The 21952-nt window shown below is 28.5% G+C and overlaps 1 protein-coding gene across 2 annotated transcripts in view; it reads right to left on the bottom strand.

Moving 5' to 3' along the window:
* LOC129960503 (cell adhesion molecule 2-like) overlaps nt 1–21952 on the bottom strand; it is a 307448-nt gene that overhangs the window by 235757 nt on the left and 49739 nt on the right. For both annotated transcript variants that reach the window (XM_056073974.1, XM_056073976.1), the window contains exon 2: nt 3767–3830. The gene's annotated coding sequence lies outside the window, so the exon portion shown is untranslated. The remainder of the gene's footprint in view (nt 1–3766; nt 3831–21952) is intronic.

The following is a 21952-nucleotide window of genomic DNA, read 5'->3' as shown; positions in this document are numbered from 1 at the left end:
GTTAGAAATTTCGCACACATATATACATGCATATATATTTGATTTATAAAACCGATAAAAGTCTTGAAAATGCCATTAAAAATGCACTATGGCTCCGAGATAATTTTGTTGATGCGTTTAATCCACTTAATAAAAAGCTGGAGAATGTTACTATGGAACTAAAAATTTGCATATATTTAACGAAGAAAGCTAATAATAATTCGCATAAATAAAAAAAAGTCGCATTTTTTAAGAATATTTTTCTTGTTAAAAATATCGATATATATTATTATAGGAACTTGCTTATTATACTCTTGTTTTTTTACTGTTTTTAAGATAATTAGGTTAAATTTTAGCAATTCGTCTTTCGAGTTCAAAGGAAATGCCGTAACGTTCTTTTCTATCGAAAGTTAAAACATTATATAAATTGATAAACATGTCTTATGGCTTTCTTTTGTCCATAGATCATTTATTTCAAATTAGATAGGAGGGAATAAACCATTTAGATATTTCATTTTATAACATTTTAAACTCAGAGTACCTAGATGGTGTATATAATTCCATACGAATCATCAAAAAGTTCAACGAGATTTTGCTGAATCTCCGAGTTTAAAATCTTCCTTACTCAAAAATAAATAAATAAGTAAAGTTTTAACTGCCAGGAACATGATAACGTTCAACCGGTAGAAGCTAACCGAAAGGAAATGCGAATATTACGCCAAAATTCAATTTTAAATTCTGAATGCATTCTTTCCTCGACGTTATTGAAAAACGAAACAAAAATAAAATTGGGAACACTTAAAAATTGCTGAATACGGCGGCAATAACTCGAAGGATACCAGGAGATCGAAAAGATTAATTAATGTCTCACCTTCTTACGACCTAAGCCCTACCAAACCAACATGACTCCTGAGCAAAGCCGAAACACTGATATACAAACGCAACATAAGTTATTTGTTTTATGCACCCCAATCCTCTTCTATTCATTTTGACTTGTTTTGCTACTACTAATAACTTAGTCCATTCTTAAGAATCTCATAGTTCATTTATGGCACTTCCGAGTTTATTATGTAGTGACTGTGTATGCAATGCCACTTTTTCTGAACAATAGCCATAACTGGAGGTGAGACGCTTGAAACAGTTACATGAATGATATTTTTCATTTCGATGCTTCATCATCATGGACGAAATCTATCAAATGCTCGGCAATCTGGCGAATGAGAATCGTAATTTAGTGCACAGTATGTAAGAATTAGATGAAGGTATATCCTTTTCAAAATAACAGTGATTTGCACCGAGGACTTCAGAGGACTTTTAAGAAACAACAACAGTTCGTCTATAGAGTTAATCTCTAATGTCAATATATATGATAATAACGAAATGTTACATAATTAATAAAGTGTGTATCAAATCCTTTTTGAAGGACGTCTCAAATTTTACTTTTAGCTTTGAAATCAATATCTATTTGCTTGACTTTTTCAATTAATTTGAGACCGCATTTTTGTATTGCTTATTTTCAGTCTCAGAAGTCTTCTTGAATAAAGGAAAAACTAGCGTCTTTATCAGGCTTTTCTTCAGTTTGGATCTATCGTGTTTTTTTTTTCTCACTGTCGTACCAAATGAGACTCTGGAGACTCAAAGTAAATGTAGAAGTGTTATCCTATTCACGCTCTAGAAAGGAAACTCTATCTATTTCTTAACTTATTGAATCAGTTTTCGGAATTCACTCTATTTGATTTTGCAACTTTTGAAAGCTTTTTTTTGTTGTTAAATCTTATTAGTACTTGACTGAAATTATTGAAAATTGTCTTGTTTCTATCTTTATTATTTTTTTTTCCTTTAAGGGAACCAAGAAGTTTGAAACACTCAAATTGGAAGCATTTAAAATTTACAACTTGGAACATCTTGGTTTTAATTTTTCTAAAACCAAAATGTAACAATTTCAAGTATACTTCTCAGAAAAGCGACACAAATTGTCAACAATAAAAATTCAAGGTTTTCTTGAAAGATGTCATTTATTTCTAATAAGCTCTTCTTAGAAGTCATAATTTTTGTATCCTGGATTCTGAATTCTAATAATTTTCCAAGTCTTGTAACAATTATATTGATTATTTCCATCAAGGATATGCTTTATAATGATATTTTAAACATTTGAGCTTGTGTGACGTTTTTTTCTATCGTTTTCTATGAACGTTTATATTGTTTATTTCTTTCAAGGACATGCTTCACTATAACATTTTAAATATTTGAAGCAACATTGGAGCTTCTTAATTATTTCCTTTGATTTTAAATTCAATACAAGAAAAAATAATGTAGTCTGACTATTGATAGGCTCTCAAGAGCATTTGAAATTATAATCATACGTATTGCCCTAAAACTGTTAAAAGATAATCGAATTTTTCGCCATTAAACGATAAGTACCTAATTACCTGAAGAATCATAGGAATACATCTATTTTTGCTAGTAGTATTTCAGATATTTTGTGCAAAATACATTTATTTCAATAAAAGTAGATTCATTTAGCATTAAAAGTTATCAACTTGTATATTGTAATTTTTAAACATATCTAAGCTACGTAATACTTTTGATGTAAATCTACTTATTTTTTAAATTTGTATTCTACTTTCAAATGAAAATATTTTATTTCAATGGTGATAAGCATAAAATAAGATCATCAATATCTTTTAGATAAAAAAAAAATACATGATAATTTGTTTTTTTCCAATATGCTTAGATACTTTAAAGTCTTTTTCAAAAGATCAAACATTGATGTTTGTCGTATTCTAATTTTTATAAAATAATGAACACTTCGAATTTATAAAAAATTAAATATAACATTTTAGAATGCTTTTCCTGGTTACAAAATAATTAAACTTTCGTAAATACGCTATTTGATCATGATCTTATTTTTTTAGAATAATTCACTTAAAATATCCAATTACTGCTCTTTAAAGTTAAATTTCCCCTAATGTATTTATTTTAAAAACTTCAAAGTAGCCTTTTCTAGAATAAAATATGTATTAAATCTTCCAGATGCAAGTTAGGGCTAATCATGAATTGAAACAACTAACAACAGCACCAATAAATTCCTCTGCTCAAACACAGCTTGCTCGAGACGTTTTACGAAATAATTAACGAAAATATACATCTAAATAACAGCCAGGATTAACTAATTTTCGGCGATACATCGAAACAAGACGATAAAACAGGAAATTAGCAGACTTCCAAAATGAAATTTCTCGCCAATCAGAAGGAACAAAAGGCTGAATACTTACCCAATTTTAGCATGTGCTACATGCAACTGTCTCAAAGATACGATAGATACTGGAAAGATTCAATAAAATATTTATTGTTGACAGAGAAGAGCCCGCTTTTAGGAATTTCTCAGAAATTCTTGCAGAAATGTGCACAGTATTAATTAATAGTGGTGCGGGTAATGCAAAATCAAATGAATCTGTCTCTTTGGATGATTCGCTGTTACATGGTACGATAAGCGAAAGATAATTGATACGATTCAGCGGAGTATATTTACCGCACATATTAGTCACAGATTTATGCTCTTGCATAGAAATATGCTTTATATAGGGGTGGGGCATTAGATGCGCATATTTTCGCCACAGGCCTTGTTGGAACGTGTGACTTGTTATACGAAAATAAAAGAATGAAACAAAACAAAAGGGATTGTTTATATCTTTCTTCGGTATATTTTCTAATGATTTGCAACGGTATATTCAAAATTTTAGAATTTAATTATTGCTTTCAATTAATGAGAGGAAACGTGACTTACCTGAGGAGCTTGAATCAGATTCTTATTTCGCTTGATGCAGATAATGTTGCACCAAAAGGGAAATCTGTAAATGAAAAGATGAATAAAATTTCTTGAAATAAAAGCGTATATCGATTCATACCAATTTGCGTTCGTTTTTAACATGGTGACATTAAATGGTATATGAAAAGTATCATGATGAAAACAAATTACGAAACAAATCCAAAGTATGCACAAAAAACAGTGCAGTTCGATTAAATCCAAGTTTTTTCTCATAACATGCATAAGTCTAAAATGATATTTATTTTACGAAATGTCTCAAAAACATAATTCCTACAAATTTAAAATTGTACAAATTAATATAGTTCCTACAAATTAATATAGAAATTGCTTAGATATATTTAATAATCTCATAAAGCTGTGAATAAAATAATTCAAAAGTAAAAAGCGGTTAATATAAAAACCAATAACTTTTATCTTTTCATGTTCGGGTAGTGTAGATTTTAACTGATTTCTGGAGGAATTTTGGTATTTCAGCATACTTAATTGTTCAATATAAATATATTAAATGTAATGACTTGGCTTTCAGATTTTATAACATAAAGAAAAAAAATATTTAAAGAAATAAGAAATTATCTGAATTAATTAGCCTAGGAGAAATAAACTGATAACTGTTAAATAGTTTGATTATGAACAATTTTTCTAGAATCACTAAATCATAGAACTTCGTCAATTAACTAACTTTTAGAAATTAGTCTTCTGTACCTACGTCATGAACGTGTTAAAATTATTTCATTAGTTATCGATAATTTCTATAAAACTATCAGCAATAAAATATATTTCTGAGAATATAAAATTCAAATTACAAATTGGTAAATATTGAGTGGTTTTGTATCATAGATTCCTTTGTGGAAATTCTATGATATTTGCGTTCACTTATGTTGAAAATTCCTGTACAGAAATTATTCTCTTTTATATAAATAGCTTCTTCCTGAGAGAAGGATGCTGCTTAAAAACTATACAGGGCATTTACTTTCAAATAAAAAATTGGCTCTTTCAGAAAAATGATAAGCAGCAATATTTCATGCAACTTAGGACTTATAATTAAAAACTGACTTAGGACTTAAAACAATTATATATGCAATTAAAGCAAAATAATGTATGCGATGCGAGAGTTCAGGCATTAAAACTTGAAGAGAAACAAGAATCAATATTTTTTTTTATCACAAATTGCTTTTTACAAATAATGAAACGAATCGGTTTAAATTATGAACATACATTATCATTCGAAATTATAGCGCATTAACTAGTCATAAATACTGTATGGTAAGTTGTGTTTCCAAATGTCTCTTAAGATCATATTTTCAGTTATTCGCTCCTTCATCAAAATTTTTCTCAACGCAACATTAATTCGAAAGAATTTGTTTCATGAGGTAAGAGTTGATGTATTTTATTTACTACCCATTAAAATATTTGATTTGAATTGAGAAAAACATACTAAATTTAAAATATTATTGCGATGATAGATTATTAAAAGGAAAAACGATTTTGAGGTCAGGTAAGGAAAAATATTTATGAAAACTGTTTTGATTTGTGGAACATTTAGTTATTACAAATAGAGTTCTATCAAGTCTTCAGGTTCATGCTTCTTTATTATACATGTTCCGTTCCAAACTCCCTCCTGCTCAATGCTATACCCCTCCCAATTGAACGAGAGCTAAAACGGACAAGATTCAGAGAAGTGAAACAAAGAAGATAAATGAAGTGATTGTTTTATGTTTGAAGATTTGTATGCGAACTCTGACCTAGCAATGAAACCCCCGCTGGTCGGCGTGGAAGTCTGGAGAGGGGGGAGGCAGTTTAGGTGTCTTCCTCGTCATCCGACCGCTGCTCAAAATTACCAGGTCCATCCCAAAATAGCCCAAATGTTGCTTTAAAACGGAATGTTAACATAACTTAACTAACTAACATGTAGTAAAATCACAAGGGAAAGATAAAGGCATGTATTTCTGTGGAAAGTATTCATTCGTTGAAAAATGGTTATCTTATTAAAAAAACTATGCGTGTTAGTCTTATTTGAATTAAAAATAATCATTATCTTTTGTATGGGTTAAATGTTGATATAAAAGACATAAAAATGTGATTTTTAAAAAATAATTTACATAACTGAAATCGGAAATTTTTATTGTGATGAGAAATCTTTTATTAATTCTAACAACTCTTTTTTACTTTTCAAGAAGTGGCTCACTCAATATGACAGGACTTTTAAAATTAATTGGAATTATTTCACACTTTCAAATCGAGTACGTTTGATAATTTTTTAGATTCATTTTAAAGCAAATTACATAAGAACGTAAAACACTATAGCATAAGTAAAATCAACGAGAAAATAAAGCTATTTATTAGAAACCCCCCCCCAAAAAAAAAAATCCTTATTTTTGAAGTTGACTTAAACATTTGTTCCTACATGCTTTAATACATCTGGTAAAAACCAAGTTCCCGAAGAAAAAAATGAATGGTCTATTTATTATTCAGATGAAATGACTATGTAGCTTGAGCGTAAGAAATGTACTTGAATATGAGGCTTCAGGTTACTCATTATATTGGATTCGGCTTATACTATCATAAATAATAGCATAAACTGAAATCCGCTCTATTTTGACGAAGTATTAGAACCTACTCGCGGCTGTTGCATATAAAAAGAGATTAAAAAGATTTTGAATTTATAGTGTTCAAATCATCATCAAGTAAGATTGAATGTCAATTTTACTGTATCGGTAGTTTATTTCAGAAAAAAAAAAAACATCTTGTTACAAAGTGTTGCATTTGCATGTCACTGTTATTGAAATCCTGATAAATCTCTTTACGAACACGAACATTTATCATGAGATTTTTATTAAAATGGTTGCAACAATGTCCTACATTGAAAAAAAAATGTTTTTCGCAGGGTTTTAAACTTGTGTAATCTACTCAACCTACGTCAAGTATTTAAAGATTAAAAAACAATAAGTTCTTTTGTTAATACAACTCATTAATTTAAAGAACATTTAATTAGAAATTAGCAATGAATGTTAATTTTTTAAAGCCAAAATAACTGTGGTCGTTAATGAGTTAAGCAAACTTAAAAAAAGAAAGAAAAAAGCGATTAAGAAAGGAAGCGTCAATCTTTTTCGCATGCTTTTTTTTTTCGGAAAATAGAATTCTGAAAAACATTTCGATTCCAAAAAATTAAATTTGTCCGCTTTTCTAACTGATTGATAATCCTGAGTGCTATTTCAATTACATGAGCATACTCGAAAAAGAAAGACAAAATTTAAAAAAAAGCGACTTGCAAACATGGTTTTTTTTGTAGTACGGTCGACCAAAATATAAAAATAAAGGAAAAAGATTTTTCAGCATTGAAACATTTTTCGTGAGGTTAAAATCTGCGATCTGTCATTGTTGTGTGAAACGAAGGAATTAAAATTTCGGTTCTTCCCGAAAATGGAATAAAACTAAGTTTTAAATTAACTTAATAAAAATCTTGGAGTTTCGGCGCGTTATTTTGAGTTTTCTTTCCCAAAAATAATTCTCCACTCTTAATAGGAAAAGAAAAGTTTTAAACGTGCACAATTTCAGGAAGAAAACATTTATAATTACGCCAATTAATTGGCTTTAAAATGAAGAATAAAAAAACCATCGTTACATTTAAACTCGCTTTGTGAATTTCCAATTCTAGGAATGAAAACAATTGGCTTAGGGTAAGAAAAAGAAATTATTTTTTTTGTTTTATTAAGTGTATCTTCAAATTGAGTATTGCTGGAATGACGGCGAATAATTGCCCATGGTTATTAATAAAGTAGAAAATATTCTCTGAGAAAAAAAAAAAAAAAAAAAAAAAAAAAAAAACGAGAAAATGAACTTCATTAACAACCACATGCCACTTGTAATTTCTAGAAACAAAGACTATTTCTTGAGCTTTTCTAAGCAGTAAACTATCTTGAATCAATTAAAAAAAAACATCTACAAAAATATCTTTCTAGAAGAAAAAAAATTATCTTTCCAAATATTTCAAAATTTATACCAACGTGTCTACAAAGCTGCTTAATAAAAGATTCACCTTCCAAATAATTTTATTCCGCAAGTATATTTTAAGACTGTCTTGCAATTTTCTCTGTCAAATATGCGATATTCCTAATTTAAATTTTCCTACTTAAGGTAAAGTATTATAATTAACTTGACTCAATATTTAGTCTAGTCAAATGATTATGTAACGGTATCGATCGTAAACATCTTTCATGAGCGTTTCTTATAATAAATATATAATATGTTCATTAAATACATTTCAAAGTTAAAATATGTTTTGTCATCTTTCTCAACAGATAAGTTTAATAAAGCAGATTTATACATTCGTTTTATTATAAGATAAATAAATTTTAGCCAGTGAAAATTCCATAAATCTGTGTTACAATCGACTGATTTATTAATAAAGGTGGAAAGATAAAACTGCTAATGTGCGTGAGCTGAATTTCATTTATTGTTTCATAAAATAAATTTTATCCCTAATCATTTTACCATAACACATCTCAGCAGTATCAAACAGTATGAGTCGCTCACCTATCACTTCTGGGCGTTAATTAAATGTTATTCCTAGTTACTTACTCCTCGACATTAAATAAATGCTACATTTATCCGAAAACAAAGTATACATTTTGAAGGATTAAAGTAGATAAATGAACTGATAAAGCAGTGAATCTTTCGTGTCTAGTAATAGCCATTAAGTAGGAAATAAACAATAGTAAATTATAGGAAATAAACACCTGCTGTCAAATAAGTCAAAAATTTGGAATAAAAAATATTTTTTTTTTAAATTTTATTTTGAATAAAATAAAATAACACCTAGCTATGCACGAAATAAGCGTTTTTAATGAAGGTAATTTTGTATTGTAAATGAGCGTTTTTAATGTAAGTAATTTTGTATTGTATTTTTGTCATTTGGAAACAATGCGATGAAATTCTTCTGAAATTCCACATAATAATAAGTAAAAAAAAATATTTTTTCAAATGGTTATCGGGAGTTTAAGGGTTAAATAAGCACAAATTTTACTTTAAATGAAATTATTTTATATTTTAAATTATGTCTTGCATACCTTCAGTTACCTTACTATGTATCTATAGTTCTGAAATTTAAGTGAATTTCCGAATTTAAAATGAAATTAAATATAATTTAAATTGTAAATATATTCTATAATTTAAAATTTAATTAACTAATTTAATTTAAATTGTATATATGCATTAAAATTTAGAATTAATTTAAATGGTAAATATACGCTATAAATTTTTACTAACTTAATTTTAAATTTAATTTCACATATAGTATATTCCTCATAACAATAAGTAAAATTTTTATCTTGTGGTGGTTATTAAGGAATTAAATTTAGATAAGCTTAAATTATACTTTAAATGAAATTGCATTTTATTTTAAATTATGTTTAAGTGTAACATCAGTAAACTTACTATATTTTAATAATACTGAAAATTTAAATATATATAATACTTTCTTATAAACTTTTTTCGAAACTGCGTCAGGCTTTCAACAAAGGATATGTATATTTTTAATTTAGTCATTAGTTCTCAAAAACCACACAGCCTGAATGATTAATTCAGACATTTATTTTTGAAGCCGTCACTAAGCCTCATGTATATCAAGAAACTGTGAAGCAGTGGATATTTCGTGTCTAGTGGTAGCCATTAAATAATAAATTATAGGAATTAAACACTTACTTTCAATTAAGTCAAAAATTTTGAATAAAAAATATTTTTTATTTTGCATAAAATAGCGCCTAGCTACGTACGAAATGAGCGGTTTTAATGCAAGTAATTTTGTATTATAAAGGAAGAGCGTCATTTCGAAACAATGGGCTGGATTTCTTCTAAAATTCCTCATAATAAGAAGTAAAAAATTTGTTTTTGCGTCCGTTATCGGGGGTTTTACTTTAAAGGAAATTCCTTTATATTTTAAATTATGTCTCGTATACCATCAGTTACTTTACTATGTCTCTATAGTTCTGAAATTTAAGTGCACACTGCAATTTAAAATTAAATTAAATGCAATTTAAATTGCATATATACATTAAAATTTAAAATGAATTTAAATTTAAATTGTAAATATACACTATAATTTTTAATTAAATTAAATTTTAATTTCAAATGTATACTATTCGATACCTCATAACAATAAGTATTTTTTTTAAATTTGGGGTGATTATTAAGGACTTAAATCTAGATAAGCCTAAATTATACTTTAAACGAAATTACACCGCATTTTAAATTATGTTTAAGTGTACCACCAGTAAAATTTTGGGTATATATATATATAATTTCGGAGAAACTATATTCGTTCAGACAAAGGATTTTAAGTTAGTCATTAGTTCTCAAAAACCATACATCCTGAATGATTAATGCAGACATTTATTTTTGAAGCCTCATGTATATCAAGAAACTCATTCAGCAGCCAAGAAATTTAAAAATCCAAAATTTAAGAGTGTCTTTTATATAAACTGCACTCTCTTTGTATCCAGTATTACCACGACAGCACTGAAAAGTAAGGGTATGTATCTATCAAGCTATTACATCTGGGCAATAATTTTCTGAAAGAAAACTTGATAGCGTTAAGAGCCATGGAATATTCAATGAGGATATTCAGCTATTGAGCATCAGCTGGGAAAGTGATTTCAGCTCTTTCGTCCTTCGCTCTCCATTCCTTCGCGAGTTATAAATACCTCATGTGCATAATGGGGTGGCGTTTGAGCCGTTTCCCACTCTTCGACTAGGGTTATCTCAATTTAGGTGTGAAAGTAATAAGCCTGCTTGCGCTGCCCGCTAATATGGGATGGGACCACTATTCGCTAATTTATTTTATAAAATGACTAGGATTAACACAATCCGCTCCTCGCTGTCTGCACTCAATTTTGACTCGAGGGTTCTATTCTAAAGGCCATTTAAAATATTTATTTCTCCAAATGGCGGCAGGGAATTCAGATGGCATTGTCTGAAGAAGAAAGCTGCCATGATGGAACTCTGGTTTTTATTGGATTCTGTAGAGATGGAAAAATTGCATGTGACGAAAACAAATGCATATTTGGAGGAACTTCGTAAAAGTAGATGATTCATATGTAAAAAAGTGTTTATAGATTTTAAAAAGTTAAAATTTATGTCACTAGCAGTTGTGCTTAATATATAGAGTTCTTTTTGTATGGATTTTTTTTTATTTTCATTTCATATATTTTTAGATAGACTGAATGGTGGAAGATTGGAAAAGCATTGGTCTTCTTGAATTCTAAAATGGCCGTCTAAATTCTATTCTTCAGCCGTCATTGAAAGATTTCAGGGAAAAAAAGTCGAGATAAACATTCATATGTTATCTAACCATATCGTAATGAAATTGTTTTTTACTCTTTCTGCAAAAATTACAAGTGACAATTAGAAAGTAATTTTTTAAATGTAAAATTTTTCTGATGAAGATATTTATCTTGAAGTATGCTATTATTCAAATTAAAGTTCCTCAGAAATGGTATATCAAACTTGTTGGTTTCTTAATGTTTTAAGTAAATGTGATCGAAACGACAGGAAAGAAAAACGATTTTAGTCTTACCTGTCAGAATTTTTAGCTAGAAATAATTATTTATGTGGCAATAGAATACAAAGTCAGAATAGTGAATAACAAACCAACTTTGTTCTTTTTGATAAAATATATTTATCTGCAATTTTTTTTTTTTAAATTTTAAAAGTATCTTCCGTCTGCTGTTAAAAAATTTCTTATCTCTTTAGTTATTTAGTTATTAGAAAAACAGTTTTGCATGCCCATCTTAAAAGCATTTCATATAAATTAATTCTTAAGTGTTTCTAAATTTATTGTTGAAATTGAAATTATAATGATAAGTTCTCAATATTTAATCTTTTTTTTTAAATCATTGAAAAGAGAGTTATCTTTCAGAGTTCGAAATTGATTTCTTTTACATTCTATTTGTATATACATTTGCTAATTTATGAAAATCAGATTTTTTTTTGTAGTTTTTCATCAGCATAACAAAATTATGATAAAAGACATTTTCAAAAAATATATTAATTTTATAGGGTTTCATTGTTTTATTGGATAACTTATTTTCATCAATAATTATGTATGAGCATTTTTAATAATAATTTACAAATGACGAAATAATCGTATAAAAATAAATTTAGCATTCATCAGAAATCAAGGGATGTTTTTTTAGGGAAGGAAAACTTGAAAATTAGTAAAAAATTAATAAAATAAAAAAAAATTCCCACTTTAACATTTTATATCTAAATTATACGTTTCTATGCGAGTAAAATATCATAAAAATATGTTCTGTTAAATTAATTCATGAGTTCAGAAGGGTAATAAGTCACATATTACTTTCTGTCATAACGACGATTTTTTAAATATTATTTTAGATTTATGTTTTAAAAATTTTTCATGAGTTTTTTATAAATTACATTAAATTTATAATGAAGATTTTTACTATACACTAAAATAAATTCGTGTTTCCGTTTAAGTTACGAAATTGGCATTCAGAAAATCAAAATAATAATAATAATAATAATAATAATTTTAGATTTGAAAAACATGAAATTTAAGTGAAAGTTAAGACGTTAATATTAGCATATCCCCTGATATTTATCTTTTAAAGGAAATAACAAAGCATTACTCATATTTGTTGAAATTTATTTTTCAATAATAATAATAAATATTTCAGTAAAATAATTAAAATTGAGAATTGAGGGGGTATTAAAACATCTTGATAAAATTAGAAATTTTTACTGTAAAACAACATTTATTTCAAAAAGAAATCGGGATATAATATTTCTTAACTGTAAGTGAATATTTAAAAAAGTATTAGGTTCCACACTCCCCTTAAAATAATTTATATAATGAAGAGGTTTCACTCAAGAAACGATTGTAGATGTTAGTTCTCACAATCAATTTCAATTCCGAGAAAATTTTAAATATTTAACATTCTTTCTATACATAAACATTCTTAAATAAAATATACAAGATCTAGTGCTTCATTTAATTTCTGAAATTGTTTGGATAACATTGTGTTAAAATAAACACTTAAAGCAAATTCTACAAAATTTTCTTTAAATCACATTCTTTGCTTTAACGAGAAAAAGTGAATTAGTTTTCACAAAATAAAATGTTTCCTTCAGGAAACGACGCATACATTAATTTGTTACCTCTCATAATTCCTCCTGTTTCCAAATAGAAACTGTAAACTTTAAACAAATTTCTACCTGAACAAGAAAAAATATTTCTAAACAAATAAAAATGCTTCATTTAGAAAACGTCACAAACAATTATCTGTTGCTATTCGCAATCCTTTACAATTCCATGTGGTATTTAAATATTTTACATTTGTTTCTACGCATAAATATTCTCGCAGAGCAGCATACTCATAAAACACTTTGCATGCATTATCACGGCAATACTTGCTTGAATCTACGAGCACCAATTATCTTCCTATTTTCACATACGCATATCCTTTTATGTAACGAAAATAAATCATTAGGCAGAATAGGGTAACACATTTTCCGCAATTTACTTCGAAGAATAGAGTGTAAGTTTATCCAACAAACCTACTCTACTCGGAGCATCACGTGAGCGAAAACATCCCAGAAATCAGCAGCTGTGGAGTGTTCTTAGATCTTTCATTTTGCAAATTAATGAATTGTCTTTGAGGTTTCTTAATGACATATGCACTTCAATTACCTACTTAACGTTCTATATCGGAATTATTAGAGTAATTCCATTGGGGATTCTCGGGGTGGTTGCATGAATGAACCCATGAATTCCAAGTACACATTTGTCAAGTTAATGCATATTTAATTGTAATGCATGCAACTACAAACTAATTTATATGTCTCTGAGATTATCTCACCACCTTTTATAATATACTGTTAGGAATACTAAAATTCAGGGCCTGCGAAATACTTCGAACTAATTTGTTTCTACCTGGAGATTTTAAACTACTACATGTTGAGGATTGGGATTTGCTGTTTAATTTGAATAACAATGAAGGTAATTAATTAAAAGATAATTTTATGATTTTTATTTTAGTATATTCATAAGAATTGGCTGAAAATAGCATATACTATCAACAAGTGCCTTTTCAAATGTATGCTCACTTGCTACACTCGTCAAGTACCAATTTAATTTTGAAATTCATTATGCATCTAGCATTTGTTAGCCATGATTTAGACGCATAAAACTGCGTCAGACAATGCAAATATTAACATGCGTCAAGAATTTTATCATTTGATTATGATGTTATGCAAATGAATCACTTATTCCAGAGAAGAACATGGTATTTTAGGTAATCATATAGAGCCTTTAGAATATTATCACTAAAATGCCTGAAGCGTACCTTAGCTTTTTACTTATAATGCTGTTGCTTTGAAACAAAATAAGGTAGGAAATTAGTTGATCGTAAGGAAGTAACTAAGATCATAATTTTTTAAAAGTTACACGTTTTAAATTTTTTATGAGTCCTTTAAACAAATTGATGAATTAGAATTGTTCTTTTGCTACAACTATAGAACGCTGCGTATACCTATCTTTAAACCTGATGGCATTAAAAATACGAAAAAATTACTTTTATCATTTTTCTTTTCATTTAAAACAGTGGAATTAGAGATAATGCAAAAATAAACAATAATTTTCATTAATCAATTATAGGACAATTTGAAAGTTGGTATCAGACCCACAAAAATGAACTTGATGTTATTCAAAAATGAATTTGTGAGCTTGGCCTTCTATGAGTCTATTTCGAATCGGCAAGACTATATTGTCTTTTATCTTTTTCATTTTCAGTTCTTGAGGTATCTCGATTCCTAATTTAACATATGGTTTCCATTATTTTCAATTAAGCAAAATTCGGTCTAATTTAAAGATACAATTATGCAAATTTTTATTGTGATGTAACAGCAGTAAAAGAAAAAAAAAGATTCTAATTGATCAATTTTGTTTAGAGGTATCATATGAATCATGTAAACAAAATCACTTTCTGAAAATTGACATTCCAAGGCCATTACTTTGAGTAAATTAATTTCCCATCTCATTTTGATCACTTATGTATTCTATAGAATCTTTTTATCCCTAGTAGGAAAAAAAATTTATACCCTATAGAACAAGCTTGTTTACATTTCCTTAAAATTTGGCAAAACATAATTTTATTCTGTACTAAAAAAATAAACTCACCGTAGGAGGCAAGAGGTGACACATTTTGTCTCTTAATTTACTGTCTAAAAAATATGAATATCTGATAAATGTTTATTGAATTTTATTAAAGATGAGAATATCGGAATGTGTTTTTCACGCCGCATACGAAAATGGTTTGGATGATTAAAATTTTTACATTATTTTATTTAATCAAGTTTAGTAAATGTTAAATTAAATTTGTTGCTAGTATTAATTAACTGGTTCATATGAAATTTTGTGCTTTCAGAAGCTTTCTTAGTATTTTAAAAGTATTTCAGCTCATCAAAAACTCTTTTTTTTTCTCTAGAGAGCGCTTAGGAAGAATTGCCCATATATATATGAAATCAAAATATATTTTAAAATTTCAAACTGATGGAATAATTTTATGTCAAAGCATGAAACAATAATAATGTTCTACACACTTTTATTTAACTTAAATTATTGTATGTTTATAAAGATGTAATTTTGCAACCAATTTTTTTTTTTACTCTTCACTCTATTCACTGGAGTTGTACAATTTTCTCTCGGAAATGGTAATTCAATATTGTTATATTTTCTTAACTTTATTATTATTTCATTGATTAATTTTAATTTGATTCCATAACTATGGACACAGTTGGTTGAAAAATTCATTTTAAAGCTCTATAACGTATCTAAAAATGGATTGTAAATTGAAGACTTAAATATAGAGGATATTTAAACTAGAACATATTTCTATTTTTCAGAACTCATATAAATGGGAGTTTATAAAAAAAATGTTTTTATTCAATTTATAATATTACAAAAGAGGAATTCTTAAAACATAATATAAACTAAATTATATCAGAAATCACGATATTTAAAAAAAAACGTAAATATCGGGAAGTGCACAAAGCTCGTGCGATTTATTATTTTTTATAATTGGTAAACGTTTCTTGATAGAAAATGACAAAAAAAAAGATTTTTGTTAAAACAATTACATTTATTCTAATTGCTATATCAATAAAAATATGAATTTCTTGGGGTTTTTTTTTTCTATTTTGAAAACGTGAGTGTAGTATTTATTATGCTATATCTTTTGAACAACTTTATGACAAAGAAAATAGAAAGTTAACTTGCTTTCAGAAAAAGAAGAAAAAAAAAAAAACCTTTGAGGTTCAAAATAAAGCATTTTCTCCTTGGAGTTCATAATTTTTATGCATCATCCAAATTTTTTTCCTCTCTCGCTGGATTTAAAAATATTATTTGTTTTCGCAAAAATTTAAAAAAGAGAATTCCGTAGAAAAGAATCATTTAAAGGAAAAGAAAAAAAAGCTTTCACGGGAAGAATTTTTTGTATTTCATGTAGTGTTCTCTCTTATTTTGCTAGCAATAATAGTTTTTGTAGTGGATCTGTTTCGAAAGGTCATTAAAAAAATCCAGTACTTAAACGAATCTTGTTATAATATATATTTTCTAACGACTTTAAAAATAATTTATACTATTTCAGGCATTTAACTTTTAAAGAAAAATCGATGAATGTTATTAAACCCTTCACATTTTTTAAAGAAAATCTAAACAAAATAAAATATTTAAATAAAAATAAAGTTTCTAAAATATTTAAAACACCCAGTTCATTCTTCGACTAACCTTATTAAATTATTCAATTAATCTTAAATTATTAGATTGATTTCCAAAACTTTTATGCTTCCATCATAGATATCAGGCAGTTAGAGTCGTAAATTCATATCTTATGATTTTAAATTCTTGTGGCATTTTAATAGCTATTTATATGCCATTTTTAGAAACAAATTCAAATCTTTTTGCACGGAAATGATTTGGTATTTGCATAGATTTGTATACTACCACTGTGATTCAATCTAAATGGATGATTCAAAATTCGTGGAACAAGCTTTCAGAATATATCAGGTATACAGAAACAAGCCATTTTTACAATAGAAATTGAGTCACAAATGCAAAGCGCGACACTAAAAAAAAGCGAAAAGCGGAAAAAGCGCTCTATGCCAGCGAATAAAGTAAAAGAAACTGATGCATCAGATAAAATGTACAATAAGGACTTAATATATAATAGATATACAATACCATAACAACTAAGCTGAATGGATAACTACTTGTTCATTGTGTATTGCTTCAGATGACCTTTGGATACGTTCTTTAAAAATTCCAAAGATTTAACATTGTTACTGCATTCTAGTGCCGTCATCTTGCACTCTAGATAATTAATTAATAATTGCATAATTCGACCATAACTACATCTATCATACTAATGTTATACATAAAATTGAATTGTTATGCTATTTCAAATTTGTATTTCATTAAAATTTCTGTTGTGTATTTTGTACATTTGGTATATATTATGCATATCCTTTTTTTTTTTTTTTTTTACTTACTTCACGAATAATAGTCCCTTTTGTAAACATGTGTTTTGGGCATCATATGTATGTTTCCTCACCCCTGACTGATGTTTATGTTCCCTATGATTTTCCCTATTTCCCTATGATTTTAGATCATCCAAGCAGTGTTTATTATTGTAATTGTAATAATTTTAATAATAAGCAAACATGTTCCCTGAAGCGCATTGTTTATGCACTCTCCAAGCATATTAATAGTCGCGGATTAACTGTCCATTCACCAATTGATGGGAAGTATCTTCTCGTGAAAGCTCATAATGGGGATTAGTTTGCGTGGTTTTCACTCCTTGTATTAATGTCTGTTTCATAAAGTCATTTATTCCATCCACATGGCTAGTCTCAACATGGATTTTTTTCATTTAGGGTTATTCAAGAAAAGAAAGCTGATCGTATTCATATCAAAAGCAAATATTTGGTTTATTAGCATGTTAACGCCGAAACCAATATAATTAAACGCTCAAACATTAATATGTGTTTTGCATATTTCAACTTTAACAAGCCAGTGAATCATACCTGTTATCCAATTAGTTCACATTTATTATCTAATTTGATAACCTCTACTATAGTTAAGCGAACGGGTCACCTAAAGGGACAAGGAATAGGTAAAGGATAAACCAAACTGACCATCAAATTAGATAAACTATTTGAATTACAGACATAAACCATGGTAGGTGATGTGTTAAAATTAATTTTTACATTTTCATAGTGCACTTAAAATGGTAAATCGCAGAAATTAATATATGCAAGAATTACATGTTTGTATATTATTTATTAAAAATGTTTTTGCATATTAATTTACATTAGAGAAAAAATGTATAATATTGATAACTTTGTAGTGAAATCAACGCGCGTATTCAGATGACACGCATAGTCACATGACTATTCGTGTAATTTAATATCTAACCACACTTACAGTGCATTTTCGATTTTGCCCAATTTGAAGTAGATTCCAAAATGCTCTACGAATGACTGGTAATACCGCAGATTTGCTGGATTTAATTGATGTCAGTGCATTCTATTCTGTTTATGCTTCAGGTTAATGTAATTGGCAGTACTACGATTACACTATATTATGTTCATTTACAATAATGCTTGGATACATTAAATGAACTTTTAAATCATTCATTAATACAATATATTTTTTTAAATATCACATGGTGATGAATTTATTCGTATTTAAACTCACCATCTTTCAAACCATGCTTAAAATTTAACATGACTGCAAAAAAATGCGTTTTCTTTACCCTCTTCTGCAGGTCATAGCTCATAATTTTTTTAATTTTGCTAGAAAAATATCCACGGGCCCTCACTAACTTGACAAGCGAGAAAATACGTGTCTTGCGCGTACTAAAACATCGATAAATTTTATTGCAACGCAGAGCCGGCTTTGCACTGCATTTTGAATGATAGGGATTACCATAAAAAAGAAATAATTAAGTCCGAGAGTTATTAATCAGACAGGTATCCAGGAACAAGCTCATAAAGTGGGCTCCAAATCGAGTGCGCAGTGAGTTTGTTCGTATGAATGTCACGCAAAGCTTTTGCGTGATTTCTTTGATTACAACTCAAAAGCAGTTCAATAGCTATTGTAGTTTAATTTGTAAACCTTGTGTTTGCATATACTCTTATCGCAGGTTCTTGGTTATGCTCCTAAGAGAGAAGCTTTTATTTTATGTAAGAGAACAAACTATTTGGCACAAGTAATAAAACATATTTATTTATAGAACGGCATCTGCGCAAATAATATGACACATTCTTTTATATTAAACTTTATGCTCAAATAATATAATGCTTTTAGTAATATTGATACTTTGAGTGGATTTCTTTCATTATTAATTTATTTAAACCAAGCAAAATGAAATACAAGATAGCAAATATCTTTTGAGTATCATGTATAAATTATGTTTAGGTATGGAAAAAACACTAATGCATGCCGTTCTAAGATTATACAGTCATCGTTTTCGAAGGCCTTAGGTATCGACGTTACTTTAGAGCCTTTCCACTGTTATCAAAGTGAGCGCAAAAATACTTGTCTTAAAGTTACCGGAAAACGTCTCCTATTTTTAAACCCAGAAAGCGTTTATCATTTCTTAAATAATTTTTGAGGATATTTTTTCCTTTACAATTTAATACTTGCATAAAAACCAGAAAGAATGGTCTCCGAAATACTTTCTCGCATATTCTATAATAATGATAATGACGCCATCCCCACACCCCCTACATAAAATTTTGAAACTAGAGAAAGGCTGCGAATACTTTCCATGCCATTGACGAACAATAACTACGAAGTATTGATCCTTCTTATTGAATTCAGCTTTTTCACAGATTCTGTCATGTGATCCTTCACGAATTGGCGATTAATCATCGGCATTTAGAAATAAGTATTCGAAAATCGAATTTGTATTTTGTACAAAGATGTTTCTAACCAATTGAGAACAAAATTTGACAGAATTACAATTTTATTCAAAAATTTATGTACCGAATTTCATATATTTATTGTGACTTTGAGTTATAGCGTTTACATGTTGTGAAATTATAGATTGATCGAAAATCATTCTCTTGACAGATTTTTCTCAAAATTTCAGAGATACCTACACTTTTGATTTCAAATTTGTGCATTAAATTTTATCCATTCTGATTTTTTTTTTGTTTTTTGTTTTGTTTCAACTGTGTTAATAACTTACAGAAAAAAAAATCTGAATGGTTTTTATAGAAATCTATACATTTGGTGCAAAGACTATATGCAAAATTTCCTCAGTCTAGCTCAAAACGCGCTTGATTTAACTTCGTCACCGAAAGATAAAGTACCAAAAATGTGTTTTTCGAACTCGGAAACCTAAAATGTGGAAATGTGTTAAAATTCCGAGTTCGAATTTTTCGAGCACATTTTCCTTATAATTCATATACGAGAAAGTGAAAAAGGTGCATGTAAGTTTTTGAAAGGCAAAATTAAATGGAACCAATTCACATCATAGTTTTATTGTAGCCAATCAATTTTATTGAACCAATTCACATCATAGCTTTTAGATCACATCCTCTGCAAGATGTTCAATGAATTGAAAATGTTACACTGCTATAGTGTATTTAAGATGAGCACAGATTGACTGATTTCTATTTTCTTTGAAACTTGTACTTATTAGATCGCTATTTTTATTCTGTAAGTTGAAATATTAGCTTAATGAACAGGAAATTCAATGACAATTTGAAGCGATTTGAAGCATTAGAAATTCATATTATGAATAGAATTCCACAATTCTAGAATAATGTACTGTGTGAGATACGGAGTTTATACGGCTAAACTCAATCAAAATAAGTTTCAGAAAATCTAAAAAAAAAAAAAAAAAATGGGAAAGAAAATTTTTATTTTCTGTACTTTTGCTTACTATAATATCCCTGAAATAGAAAATGTTTCCTTTTCTTAATTTTTTCCATGTTTAATAGCATACATGCTATAAGTATTTTTTTCTAATTATAAATGAAATTATTGGTTAACTTTTAATTCATTCTCTTATTCAGGTTTTATTTAATTTAATTTCGTGTTTCGTTTTTGAAGTTACACGACGGACATTTTGGGACATTCTTCACAACTTAGAAGGTCACATGGTCAGGAAGGCATCTAAGTCTGCAATACCCTCTCAATACCTCTAAGCCATAGCGACAGCAGGGCATTTGCTATCTGACTGATTTAAGGCAAACTCAGGTACTTCTTAGCTCTACAAACGCTTTACACTTCTCATACATTTTAAACTTTTTTGGTGAATAGTCTCAAAACAGCTATCCATCAGTCTAACTCTCTAACCCCAGTTGAAATGATGTTCTTCAGATGTTAGAATTAAAGCTTAATGTTAATTATCAGCACATCCGTAAATATTAATGCAAGATACCATTACAGGGCCGCCGTGGCCTGGTGGCCAGGCCTTGGCTTCGGAACCGGAGGGTTTCAGGCTCGAGGCCCGAAGAACCGTCATGTAAGCGAGGCCTGCGCACGCCAAATCATTGAGGACGAACGTCCTCCCTCTGATGTGATGTGGAAGTTTGGAGAGGAGGTACCAGCTCAGGTGTCGTCCTCGTTATCTGACCGTGGTTCAAAATTACGAAATTATGAGGTCCGCCCCAAATTACACCTAGTGTTGCTTTAAAATGAGATTTTAATATAACCAACCCGGGTAAGGTAGCATTGCATGTTTCAGTATTTTTATAGTAAATATGTGCCCCAACTGTCAGAGTGATATTGTGATATTTCCATTTACTTTAAAAACTCGCCTTAAATATTACCAAACTACCCAATTATGCATATTGTAGGCGAGAACCACTATTTATTTTTAATCTCAATATTATTATCACTCCCAACATATTCTAGGGGAATTAAAAAATAAGTATCAAGGAAAAAGAAACTAAGCCAAAAGAAAAAGAGACAGCTCACAAATTCTATGAAAGTTCAGTGAAAAACTATACCTCCCCCGCATATCTGTTAACATTTACTAAAAAAAAAGGAATGCTAACACCAATCCGGAACTAACGAAAACACTAAAAAAATACATATTTCAATTGTTAATGAAT

This window comes from Argiope bruennichi, chromosome X2, assembly GCF_947563725.1.
Source record: "Argiope bruennichi chromosome X2, qqArgBrue1.1, whole genome shotgun sequence".
Classification (NCBI taxonomy): Eukaryota; Metazoa; Arthropoda; class Arachnida; order Araneae; family Araneidae; genus Argiope; species Argiope bruennichi.
Note: the sequence above shows the minus strand (reverse complement) of the source record. Positions and strands in the feature narration are given on the sequence as shown.